At 43.7% G+C, this 12,846-nt stretch overlaps 1 protein-coding gene across 1 annotated transcript in view; it reads left to right on the top strand.

Annotated features, from left to right (window-relative positions):
• Positions 1 to 2,225: 2,225 nt before the first annotated feature.
• MARCHF3 (membrane associated ring-CH-type finger 3) overlaps positions 2,226 to 12,846 on the top strand; it is a 180,877-nt gene continuing 170,256 nt past the window's right edge. Inside the window, exon 1 of the mRNA XM_083151564.1 lies at positions 2,226 to 2,427. The gene's annotated coding sequence lies outside the window, so the exon portion shown is untranslated. The remainder of the gene's footprint in view (positions 2,428 to 12,846) is intronic.

Consider the following 12,846-nt stretch of genomic DNA (forward strand, 5'->3'; position numbering starts at 1 on the left):
CTCCCCAGAGGGTGCACATAAAGTGGACTGTCCATGGAAATGCACCCTCTGGGATTATCAGGCAGGGGGTAATTCCATAACTTCTGGCACTTAAACTGGGAGCTAGGGGGTTAAACTGGCAAGTAATTTATTAGCTCTGGGTGTTAAATTCTGTGGCTAAGTGAATCTGCCCCTATGTATGTGTGGTTCTGTGTCAGATTGGGGAGGGCATAGCTCCTAATTTTTCAGATTTTGGTGGGACGGTCCTATTTTTGGACATGGGGAAGAGTAGTTGGAAGGTCCCATGTCACTCGCTCAGGGGCGGGCTGTGCCGGGGGCCAGGGTGCCATGTGCCGCCCAGGCCGCTCTATTGGTACTTTGGGCCGCATTACCTCCTTCTCCTCCTCCACTGCAGGCGCCATGTTCCTGTAGCCCGCGACGCCGGCTTTCAAAACATGGCTACAGGAACATGGCCGCCATCCTCCGGATTCCTGGCAGTGAAGGACGTCATGACGCTGCCCACCCATGCTTCTAATGCAGTGAATCTGGCGGGCGGAGGATGGGGACTCGAGGACGGAGCCTGTGGCCGTGGCACAATTAAGCAGAGCAGTGGGGAGCCGCAGCACTGACCCGGAGAAACTTCAAAGGCACAAGCAGCCTAAGCAGGTGTCGGTGAGCATCTAAATCACAAATGATTTCTGTTGTTTGCAGCCTGTGTTCCTGTTATTGTGCAGGGGAAGCAGCCTATGGTGTCCTGGTTATCATGCAGGGGGAGCAGCCTGTGGTGTCCTGGTTATCATGCAAGGGGAGCAGCAAGTGGTGTCCTGGTTATCATGCAGGGGGAGCAGCCTGTGGTGTCCTGGTTATTATGCAGGGGGAGCATCTTGTGGTGTCCTGGTTATTATGCAGGGAAAGCAGCCTGTGGTGTCCTGGTTATCATGCAGGGGGAGCAGCCTGTGGTGTCCTGGTTATTATGCAGGGGAGTAGCCTGTGGTGTCCTGGTTATTATGCAGGGTGGGCAGCCTGTGGTGTCCTGGTTATTATGCAGGGTGAGCAGCCTGTGGTGTCCTGGATATTATTATACAGGAGGAGCAGCCTGTGGTGTCCTGCTATGATAATACAGGAGAAACAGCCTGTGGTGTCCCGCTGTTATTATAAAGGGGGAACAGGGGGTTTTCTCAGCCACACCCCACCTCACCTCTGATGGAGCAAATGTGTACATTTTTTTTTTGTCTCTCTGATTGCGGGTCACAGTCGTAGCTCCGCCCTCTTACTGAATTATTCTCAGCCCATTTGCGACAATATTTTATTTTTCCAGTTGGGGGGGTACCCATCTCCAGGAATCAACAATGCGCTGTTACTTATGGGCCAGTGCTCTGGACTTGCCCCCCAGGCTAAAAGTTGCCAGCCAGCCCCTGCACTCACTGCTCAGCTTACCAGATAGTGAATAGATGCAGTACTCCCAGAGCGCTGGGGAGTGTGTGTCTTGACTCCTGCGCCGCCCGCCCGTGGCTCACACAGCCGATATTGTGAGCCACAGCTAGGGGTGCTGGAGTCAGGACAATAAAGACTGCAGGCGGGCAGCACACAGGACAGGGATGCCGTTTGCGGTGCATGGCTCCGGCGCCCTGTGAACTCTCGGCGCCCAGAGCTCTTGCTCCACCCTCGCGTGGTGCACACAAAACCGTTTACTTGATTGGACTGGTTTATGGCAAGAGGCGTACATACTATAGTGTGGGGGTGCTCTGTAAAAGTTACATCCAGCACCAGGCTTTTTCTATATATATATAAACAAAAGGCGTTGAAGAGTGCACTCTTTGTGGTAAATTTCCTAAATGATGTTTGGTGTCAGAAATGCATCACAAGAATGCTTTTTTAATTTAAATTTAGAATACTATTTTTTTTTTTTTTTCTCATATATTAGCCATATAGTGAACCAGGAGTAATGTACAGATAAAAAAAAAAAACAGTTATAGAGGCTAGACAATGTATATATTTGTGTTAGACAATACATTTCTGTAAGCTGTCCAGCATCATTTCCAAGTGCATTAGTTTTACCTGGCGCTTGTGTCCAGCAGGGGTCCACATTCCCCCAATCAGTAGTGTAGGAGACCTCCAGCTCACACACCTCCTCACTCCCACAGCCTGCAGTCCTGAATGAATCCCTGCTGGGGCCCCGCCCATTCTGATGCTGGCTGCATAAAGCTTACACTATGATTAGCTCTTATGGCTGTCAGTCAGAGCGAGGTCCCGGCCTCTTCTCCGGCAGCTCAATGAATTGACAGAGTTCCTAGCTCCGGCAGCCGCAGCGGCAGCAGTGAGAAGTGAGACTACAGCTTCTGCTGCTGCTGCTGCCACATATCTATACATTGTTTTAAGAGGCAAATCAAGACGATTTATTTACATCACACTCCTGTTGTTCTGAACTTGTGCTGATTATTTGGAGAGGTGAGTTACAGAAATATATATATGTGTGTGTGACATATATATATTATATATATATACATACACACGCACGCACACATACATACTGCTCAGAAGTACAATGCATTGCGTTGGCTAATTTATGGAAGTGTTTTGTGTATATTTATTGTGTGTGCATTGTGTATCCAGAGGGACATGTTTGGTTTGTAGATACTATTGTGCATATGTGTTATTTGCAATAGCAGCCATCGGTGACAGCAGAGCATTTCTTGACACATCTGGGTAAATGTTCAGCCTGCGTCTGATGATGATGATAATGATGATGATGTGGCTGGGCAGGTACAGCTTTGTCATGTGTTGAAGTTGAGTGTTAATCTTGAACTTCTTCCTTGAATGAGACATGGAGGGGGTCTGATCTTTGTTGGTGTCTGAGCTTGTAGCCTCCTCTTGTCTATGTCTGCCTGACTGTAAACTTTACGATTGCTCAGCTACAGCCCAGTGAATGCAGAGTCCCTCACTCCTGCTGCCATTGCTGCTTTACAACCCAAGCCCTGAGACCCATCTGTTAAAACATAACACTGAATGGTGAATGAAAGGGCTGAGGGAATGCTCAGACCAGCCCTGACTTTGAACATCTACTGCCTTTATCCTGTGTTGTAGAAATGAAGTACACACTGGCTGTGCCAAATGCCCACATAGATGGTGACTGTATCCCCATCACATGAGTTGTTATCTCATCACAGGAGAAAGTTTGAACAGAAATGCTTATTTTGCTTGTTCTAGAAATGTGACTTCTGTGCATTCAAATAATTTTATATTTAAAACAATGTGCTTTGCTGTATCCATTGGAGTCTGAATTATGTGCCAGACATAAGCTTTTCTCTGCTGTAATATTTAATACATATCAATGCAAATAATGCAAACTACAGCCTAACCAATCCAGAATACCATGCTGTTCTATTAGGGCTGCCTCTGAGCTGGGCAGCGACAGTCACCATGGTACTGTAGGACTCTTTTGATGGACCATTTAGATTACATTGTCATCATCAGGTACACAAGGTTAGAGATCCTGGTAATGATATCCCCAATTTGCCCTGTTAACCCACAACGGTCCTTTGAAAGCCTCATGTATTAATAGGACAGACATATGTGTAATTATTAAACAATCTCTGATGTAGTAACTTGAATACTCAAAAAATGTATGGGTGTAACAGGGGATTACACCAACTTGAATCTCCCCAGTTTCCCAATGCTGGGATGTATTAACAGAGTGAATGCCAGGCTGTGCTTGTGCGCTGTCTTGAAATTTTACCACATAAATCGATTTAACGTTAAAGTACATTGTTAATATGGCCACGTTCGCTTCATTGCCCTTGATAAATGATTTGTAAAGAGTGAAATGAGAAACATAAGGTCATCATCTATCTTATTACCTGCATAGTCTACTTTCTGTCATACAGGTAATTGGCTGGAAAATATTGTCTAATGCTGTGATATAAACTATGGCCCATGCAGCTGTAATCTACTCTAAGCTCCCATAGAGTACATGCTAGCCTCCTTATCAATGCTTTTAGCTGCCAGCGCATGAGAGATTAGCAAAGGAGCTCTGCCAAGTGTGACTTGGTAATAAGTCACCATATAAACTCCAAACATTTGCACATAGCGGTAATTTGTGGCTGCATAAACTATGCCTGTCACACGCAGGGATGCTGTGCAGGTGACCTTGAGGACCTCATTTATAATTTCTAGGCCTAAGGTGTGTGTATAACACTGTTATCATAGAGCAGGGACGGGGAACCTTAGACCCTCCAGCTGTTGTTGAACTACACATCCCAGCATGCCCTGCAACAGTTTTAGCACCGCCAAATAGTAAAATTGTTGCAGGGCATGCTGGGATGTGTAGTTCAACAACAACTGGAGGGCCAAAGGTTCCCCATGCCTGTCATAGAGTCTAAAGCATACCATGGACTCACTTCTGTGTTGTTCTCCTAAACATATCTGCAGCTCAGGCATGTGGGTGTGGTGTGAATAGTGTCACTATGTCTTTTAATTGTTTCTCAGGGTGGAGCAAAAAGAAGCAATATATTCAGGCTAGGTTGTATACTCTATTAATGTAACTATTGCATTGTTGAGTGATGTTGACAGCTGTCAGGTTTAATTAATATATAGATGATACAGTGATATCTCTTAATATCTTTAAATTGCACAACATTTCTTCATATCTTGTGTTATGGGGAATACATACGGATGACGGGCGATCAGGATGTCAGCAGTCAGAATACCAATGCCGGCATCCTGATGGAGGGGAGTCCGAACTGTGCTCATGTAAGTTTACTTACCCACCCCACCTAACCATAGCCCTTCCTTCAAGCAGCCTACCCCGACCTCCCTGCAGACTGACACTAAACCCTGCTTGTGCCTAACCCTAAGTCCTGCACCCCGTTGCCTAAACCTAACCCTGGTCTGGTCGCAACACCATCCCACCCCACCTCAGTGGTGAGGGCAGCATCAGCAGCTTGACTGCAGCAGCAGATGCATTTCATAACCCACACACACACACACACACCGATATTGCTATATGTATGGATGTATGTACAGCATGTTTGAATGAGGCAGGAAGTGGATGGATGGATAAGGGAGGCAGTATATGTACTTTATGTAACGTGGGCTCCATTTCCCACCCATGCCCCTTTGTAATTTCACATTGATGCAGAAGTCCACTCAGTGGGCGCCAAATATCAATACCCGCGTACCAAAATAAATAGGATCAGGTTGGCTCTGGTAGCATGCAGCATGCCGATGATGATAGAATGTCTCTGGAGTTGTCTCTGGATTTCTAGTGATCACTTTCCTGATTCTAGCAGCACCATCGTCTTTTTAGGGTCCCGCGGGTCATCCCGCCAAGCAGCAACTTCGGTGGAGTAATTTGATGCTCCAGCATGCCAATTAGTATACCTGCCCTATCCCACCTTCTTCTCCACCCCAGCTTGCCCCTAACCTCCCCCACAGCTGACCCTCAACTTCCCCTACAGTGTAACTGTTGACATCCCCAGAATGTTGACATTTCAGATGTTGACATTGTGAATATGTCGGAATTCTGAATATATATCGACATGGATTGTGGTTCAGTGGATCTACAGTAAATAGATAAGACAGTCAATAAGTCGACCCCATATGGTCAAAATGCAAAAGGTTGACTGTGGTCAACAGGTACAAAAGGTCACAAGGATCAAAAGATTGACATGCAAATGGTCAACAGAAAAGATTGACACACTTGTTTTTACATTTTTGGGTAGTCATTTTGAGAGGTAGGAGATTTGGGGGCTACATGTAATAGCCTCTGAGTTGCTAGAGGATTTTCGGCTTATCTGCCCATTTATCATCTACAAGCCAAAACCAAACCTCAGAGGCTAGCACGGCTGCGCAGGCAGGGGGCTGCCCTTCATGTGCGAGCGCTGTGCTATGCAGCAAAGCGCTTGCACAATTGTGATTGCAGGGAGTGACCTGGTGTGCATGGCGGCCTACCGTGTGCATGGCGGCCTACCGCTGGCAGTTGTCATTTTGCGAATCCTTCCAAGATTACAACTGAAGCTGAAACAGGCCCTATCTTCACTATATCATGTGCAACGCGGCTGGTGGACCTATTAGTCCAGAACAAATCATTGAATTGGAAATCATGAACTGTGCAGGGGATCAGTGGCAATAACATGGATAATTTCAGTAAATGAGGTTCCAGATAATAATCTTAGAACCTAGAACTGTCCATGTAAACTATCCCAGTGCTGGGGGACCCGTTGCCCATCCATAATTGTGGCCAGGGCCCTGAACTATACTACATTATATGGTTCATTGCAAATACATTTTTTGCAGTGCACCCTGTCTAATTAAGCAGTTGTAAAACATACAGACATATGGGGGGAAATTTACTAAAGAAAATTTGTAAAAGATAGGTGTATTTGTATCCAGAAATACACTTATTTTTTACATTTACTATATTGAAAATACGGCAATTCGTAGTCGTATTGATGTACTATCAATACGAATATGAATTTACCGTATTTTCGGGATAGTAAGGGGGAAATTTACGAAAGGAAATGTGTAAAAATAGGTGTATTTGTATCCAAAAATACACTTATTTTTGACATTTTCTATCCCGAAAATACGGCAATTCGTATTAATAGCACATCAATACGAATTGCCATATTTTCGGGATAGAAAATGTCAAAAATAAGTGTATTTCTGGATACAAATACACCTATTTTTTTACAAATATTCTTTAGTAAATTTCCCCCATGGCATACAGATGTGTCCTGTGATTTTTCAAAAAATTTGCTTCTCTAATCTATTACTTTATACAAGTTCTAATGCTTCAGAAATTTTTTAGACTCTATCCACTTGCTACATTTGGAAAAACAGCTAAGCCGTGTTTTACATGTTGTGACAAATTGAGAAAAAAAGCCAAGATGTATGTGGACGCATCTGTATGTCTGTATGTTTTACAACTGCTGGTACTCTTTACCTAGAACGGCGCCCGCGATCAGAATCGCGGGCGTCGGGGGTAAAAAATCGCGGTCATCGCGGGCATCGCGGGTAAATCGCGGGTACATCAAAATCGTGTACCCGCGATTACCGCGATTTTCCCATAGGGAACAATGTTAAAAAGCCTAATTGACCGCGATTTTAATGTAAAATGCCTCAATGCCCGCGATTTTCCCATAGGAATCAATGTTAAATGGGCTACAGAGCCCAAATAGACCCAATTAACCCTTAAATGTCACCCCAATTTTTTTACGCCACCCCACGATCTACGCCAACCCGAAGCGTGGCGAGCGCAGCGAGCCCGCGAGGGGCGGCGGTACGCGTCCTCCGACCTTTTCATGCCCTACTATCCATGTCGGCGTGGAGTTGAGAATAGAATAGTGTGGCGAGCGCAGCGAGCCACCGAGCCCGAAGCGTGGCGAGCGTAGCGAGCCCCGCGAGGGGACGCGGATACCTTCACAGGTAAACGCGTCCCTTCGCGGGCTTCACAGGTGTCGGCGTCGCCACGGACACCTGTGAAGTCCGCGAGGGGACGCGTATAACTGTGAAGGTATCCGCGTCCCCTCGCGGGGCTCGCTGCGCTCGCCACGCTTCGGGCTCGGTGGCTCGCTGCGCTCGCCACACTATTCTATTCTCAACTCCACGCCGACGTGGATAGTAGGGCATGAAAAGGTCGGAGGACGCGTACCGCCGCCCCTCGCGGGCTCGCTGCGCTCGCCACGCTTCGGGTTGGCGTGGATCGTGGGGTGGCGTCAAAAAATTGGGGTGACATTTAAGGGTTAATTGAGCCTATTTGGGCTCTGTAGCCCATTTAACATTGATTCCTATGGTAAAATCGCGGGCATTGAGGCATTGAATGCAAAATCGCGGTCAATCTGGCTTTTTAACATTGTTCCCTATGGGAAAATCGCGGTGATCGCGGGCATCGCGTCGCGGCCGTTTATGTACTGCCCGCGATCCCGCGATCACCCCGATGGGCGCCGTTCTAGGTAAAGAGTACCCTGCTTAATTAGACAGGGTGCACTGCAAAAAATGTATAACTTATATGATAATAGATAAACAGCAGAATTAGCCCAGAATTCTGTGAAAAGTGAAATCTCCAGACATACAAGAGCAGTAGTCTAACATTAGCAGATTCTTTCATCTCACGTAAAAACTAAACAGTACAATTTTCTGCATTGATTTGTTCAGATCTATTTGAGCAAATAGTTTGCAGTTTTTGATAGAGCGACAGAGCAAAACAGGTGTAATTTATGGATGTATGTGTCTGTTTGCTAGATCAATATGTTTTCATAGAATAGCAGAAGCCGGCTACCCAAAGGCCGACACAGAGCATAATTCTTATTTTTTTTTATGTTACAGGCAAACAATATGCTGATTATAGCAAAAGATAATGAAACAGTTTCTGAGCTTTTATGGTTTTTCTCTGTATGACAATTTCAGATATTTAGCGATAAATAAGACTTAAGATAAACCATTTGGCTGATCTATCATACTGTATCCAAAATATTTGAAACCCCTACCAAACTTTTGCATATGTTTGGATGATTATCTAATTAAATAATAGAAAAGCACAAGCAAATGTCATGTGACGTCAGCCGCCCAACCCAAGCAGGCATCACCACGCCTGCATCTCATCCAATAAAATGCCGGGCGTTCCCCTACTACCCCGCCCCCATTCCGCCCCCTCCTGAAGAAGAGGTATGCGCGAACCCTGAACATTGGGAACGGGGATAAATTTAAATTGCAGTGTAAATATAAACTGACAGCATTTGTGTGCTACATGCAAAAGCAACCAGTATTTACCCTGCACAGAAAAATATAAATGTATTTTTAATCCTTGCATTGGAAAATGGCTTGTCCGGATGCAGAATTACTTGTTTTTTTTTTGCTTGGTCCCATCTCAGAATCCGGCCCATTAGCTGGATTTGCTCCGGACTCTAAATCAAGCCCTCAGTTTTTAGCTGCGTTTGCAGACGTTTGTAGAGTCTGAAATGGGTGCTAGAGGTGATGATAGGATTTAAATGACAGGATATATTCTTGCCAAATTCCAGAGTGGAAATAACCTGTGATAATAAATTTAAGGCATCGCTAGATAATTGCTGTTTTTAATATTTGATATTGTACAATGTGGACTACAGCAGACAACCAGCAATGAATGCGCTATTTTGTCTAACAGGGTTTTTTTATTTTGTTTTTATTCATTGGTAGTATCCTTAGATACTTTGCTAAATGTAATATAGTTATTCAATTGGAGCAGATGTCATACATTCTCTTTACACACTAGACAATATTGTTAACGATTTAGAAGATTCCGACAGGTTGGAATGAGGGACAAGTTGCGGAATGCTGCATTACCCTGCTCCTACTCTCCCCCTGCCGTCTTCTGACGCTTGTCATTTAGGGTATGTGGGCTAGATGTACTAAGCTCTGAAAAGGGATAAAATGGAGAGTGATAAACAACCAAATGATCAGCTCCTAACTGTATTTTTTCAAACACAGCCTGTAACATGACAGCTAGGAGCTGATTGGCTACTATTTTATCACTCTCAATTTTATCACTTTTCAAGCTTAGTACATCTGGCCTTATGTCTCTCTTTAGTGCTAAGCTGTCAGTCTCTAGAATAGCAAAGAAAGATGAAGTGTATACTTCTAACAAAGACCTGCACCCCTGAACTTCCAGCTTCCACTGTGATTGCTGCCAGTCTGTGCCCTGCTTCTCCTCTGCAAGATGACAGTGGTTTAACGTATCTGTCCAGCACTGGCACTCTGCAACACAGACCAGGATCGCCTACCAGGGGTTTAACTCTGCAATGGAGTCTCCTGCCTCCAAGATCCAAGCCCTGAAACAGCACCTGTGTGGTTCATAGCAAGGGTTCACACCCAATGAGTATCCGATCCCTGGGCCAGCAATGTCTAGGTCGACAGTCACTAGGTTGACCACTATTGGTCGACAGTGACTAGATTGACACCTAAGAATGGTTGGCATACCTTAGGTCGACAATGACAGAAGGTCGACACATAGTAGGGTTTATAAATGTTATATGCTTGCAAAAGATCACAAAGAACAGCTCTCTCAATAAGAGCTGTTCTTAGTGATAGAGAGACTTCTGGTTTTAAGACCCGAGAACCCTTCTGCATATGCTTTGGATGATCTGCACACTATGGTGGGTGCTAGGGGGTTCCAGTTAAATGTATATTTTAAGCCCCATAAACACTAGGTGATCCTAGCCACAGCCATTATACTGTAGTTAACAATATCAGCTACGGATGGCCGATATTGAGTGTACACCGTGAACAATATCGGTAAGCGATATTGTTCGGTGATGTCACTGAGACCCACGGAACATGCGTGTCATTTGGCTATATAGCCAAATTGACCTGCATGTTCCGCAGGCAACGAGGGACATTTACGACGCATGGGATCACGCTTCGTTAACGATAGATGATAATAGATGATACTGGTAAAGATATCGCTTAGAAGCCTCTTACTGAGCTATGTCTTTCACAGGGCTTATTATTGGATAGGCACTTGCAGACTGTTCATCACACTCTCTCTCTCTCTCTCTCTCTCTATATATATATATATATATATATATATATATATATATATATATATATATATATATATATATATAGAACTATTCTGAAAAGAGATATTTTTTGCCTTTCTTTCACTCCATCAGATTGCTCTACCAATAGGCACCTATTAACCTGAATTATTTTTTGGGCTGTACCGTATTTGTATCTATGTGTTACTCCAGAAGGATCTAAAACGCCTGTCCGTAATCTGTACTGTGCATCTTTATTTCTTGGCTGTTAGTGGAAACTCGGTTATGTATGATTTAATCTCTCCAACTGTCCATTGCTGAGTCATTTCCATGGTTGGAAGAAATAAAGGCAGAAATTAAGCAGAAGTAGGTGGAGTAAACGTGAGGTTCCACAAACTGTGAAACAGGAAATTGATATGGCTTAATTATGGGCACCACATGTCTATAAAATAAGACTAAGTTGTTGGCAAGAAATGAAAACAAATCCTACAAACAGTAAGGGCTTCTTCAGGGATGTGTATTTGTTCCTAATGTATTGGGTTATGCCTGAAGCACACTTAGATCAGACAGAAGAATCTTCAGTATGTCTTGAGGTCATTAATCTCCCTGCATAACACTTCGGGAAACATAACACGGAGTAAAACTATGTATTTACTATTCTTCATTGTGTGGCTTGCTTGGTCCATTTCCCAATATGCTCATCTGAATGGACATAGTGTACCACACAAGGATATGCAAACTTTAATTTTTTTAATGTTTAATGTGTACAGAAAACTACAGATAACATATTGAATAAATACAGTAGTGTGAGCCAGTCCTATCTGTACTCCAAGCATCATTTCATCTCATATACTGTAGGTGCAACTCACTTGGAGAGTTTGAAGAAGTTAAAATGAACATTTAGTATTATACCTGTAGCTATATATATATATATATATATATATATATATATATATATATATATATATATATATATATATATATATATATATATATATGACCAGTCTGTTTACATCCAATAAACAAGAAAGAGAAAAGGCTTTTCGGTGCCCCACTGTAGGGAAATACACTAAAAATTATTCAGAAAGCCTGGAGATACAAGTACAATGTGATGTTCATATAAGAAGGTGGATGAAGAGGTAGTTCTTAAAATCAGAAGATGTCCTCTGTATTGTTCTCCACCCCCGATTTGGGATATAGAATAAAAAGAGAAGATGCACAAATATAGTGTAGTTTGTCCAAGAATGGTAAATGCTATTAACAAAAGAAAGTACTTAAAGATAGAATAGACTCAGGGACCCCCTCCACGGTGATCTTGTGATGAAACTTGGTATAGGGTTACCCCTTGTGGTCGTAGTAAGTAGGTAGACTAGATGTCAGTTTACATGAAACAGGAAGCTATTGGCGGTACCGGTGCTTGGAGATGATTTCATCTCCAAGTTCCACGCCCGTTACTAGGGGTCGGCACCTCAGTGTAAACGGGAAAAATCCCAGATCCGACCTGGATTGGAACCGTGTTTCAAATACCGGGTCGGATCCGGGATTTTGAGGTATAAGTGTTTTATTGACTTTTCTTGTCTCTGCAGTTGTTAGAAATATACAATTATGTTTTAAAGTATGGGAAGTCCGATCACTAAATTAGGCTTTCCTATAAGAGCAGTGTGTAGAATGTGGCTTGCTAGACACTAACCAAACCACTAGACTTTATTACACCGGATCCATCATTATATTGTGGACATTTCACTACTCACCTTCTTGAACTAACAAACATGCAAAGTGTCATACAATTAGCATGTTTGCTGGTGCAAGATGGTGAATTTTATGGGCCCGCAGCCAGTTTAAAAGGTAAAGAAATTAAATTGAGCTTCTCTCAACATGGTAGTGCCGTGGCTCCGGAGTTGTCTTATTCTGTCAGAAGAAACAAAGGGTCCTATGTACTAAGCCATGGAGTGAGATAAAGTACCAACCAAACTGCTCATAACTGCCACTTTACAAACAGCCAGATTCTCTAAGCTTCAAAAGTGATAAAATGGAGAGTGATAAACAGCCAGCCAATCAGCTCCTACCTGCCATGTCACAGGCTGGGTTTGAAAAATGTCAGGCAGGAGCTGATTGGCTGGATGTTTATCACTCTCCATTTTATCACTTTCGAAGCTTAGAGAATCTGGCCCACAGCTTGTAGCATGACAGTTAGGATCTGATTGATTAGTACATTATCACTCGACCAAGGTTTAGTACATAGGCCCCACAGCTACAGATAACTCCTAAGAGAAGATTCTGGACATCGGGTAACATTCAAACAAGTCACCAAACAGGTACTTTAGTCCATCAGCCACTGCCAGGCCATAGTTAT

The sequence above is a fragment of the Crinia signifera genome, chromosome 1 (genome assembly GCF_055691185.1).
Source record: "Crinia signifera chromosome 1, ASM5569118v1, whole genome shotgun sequence".
In the NCBI taxonomy this organism is placed as follows: domain Eukaryota; kingdom Metazoa; phylum Chordata; class Amphibia; order Anura; family Myobatrachidae; genus Crinia; species Crinia signifera.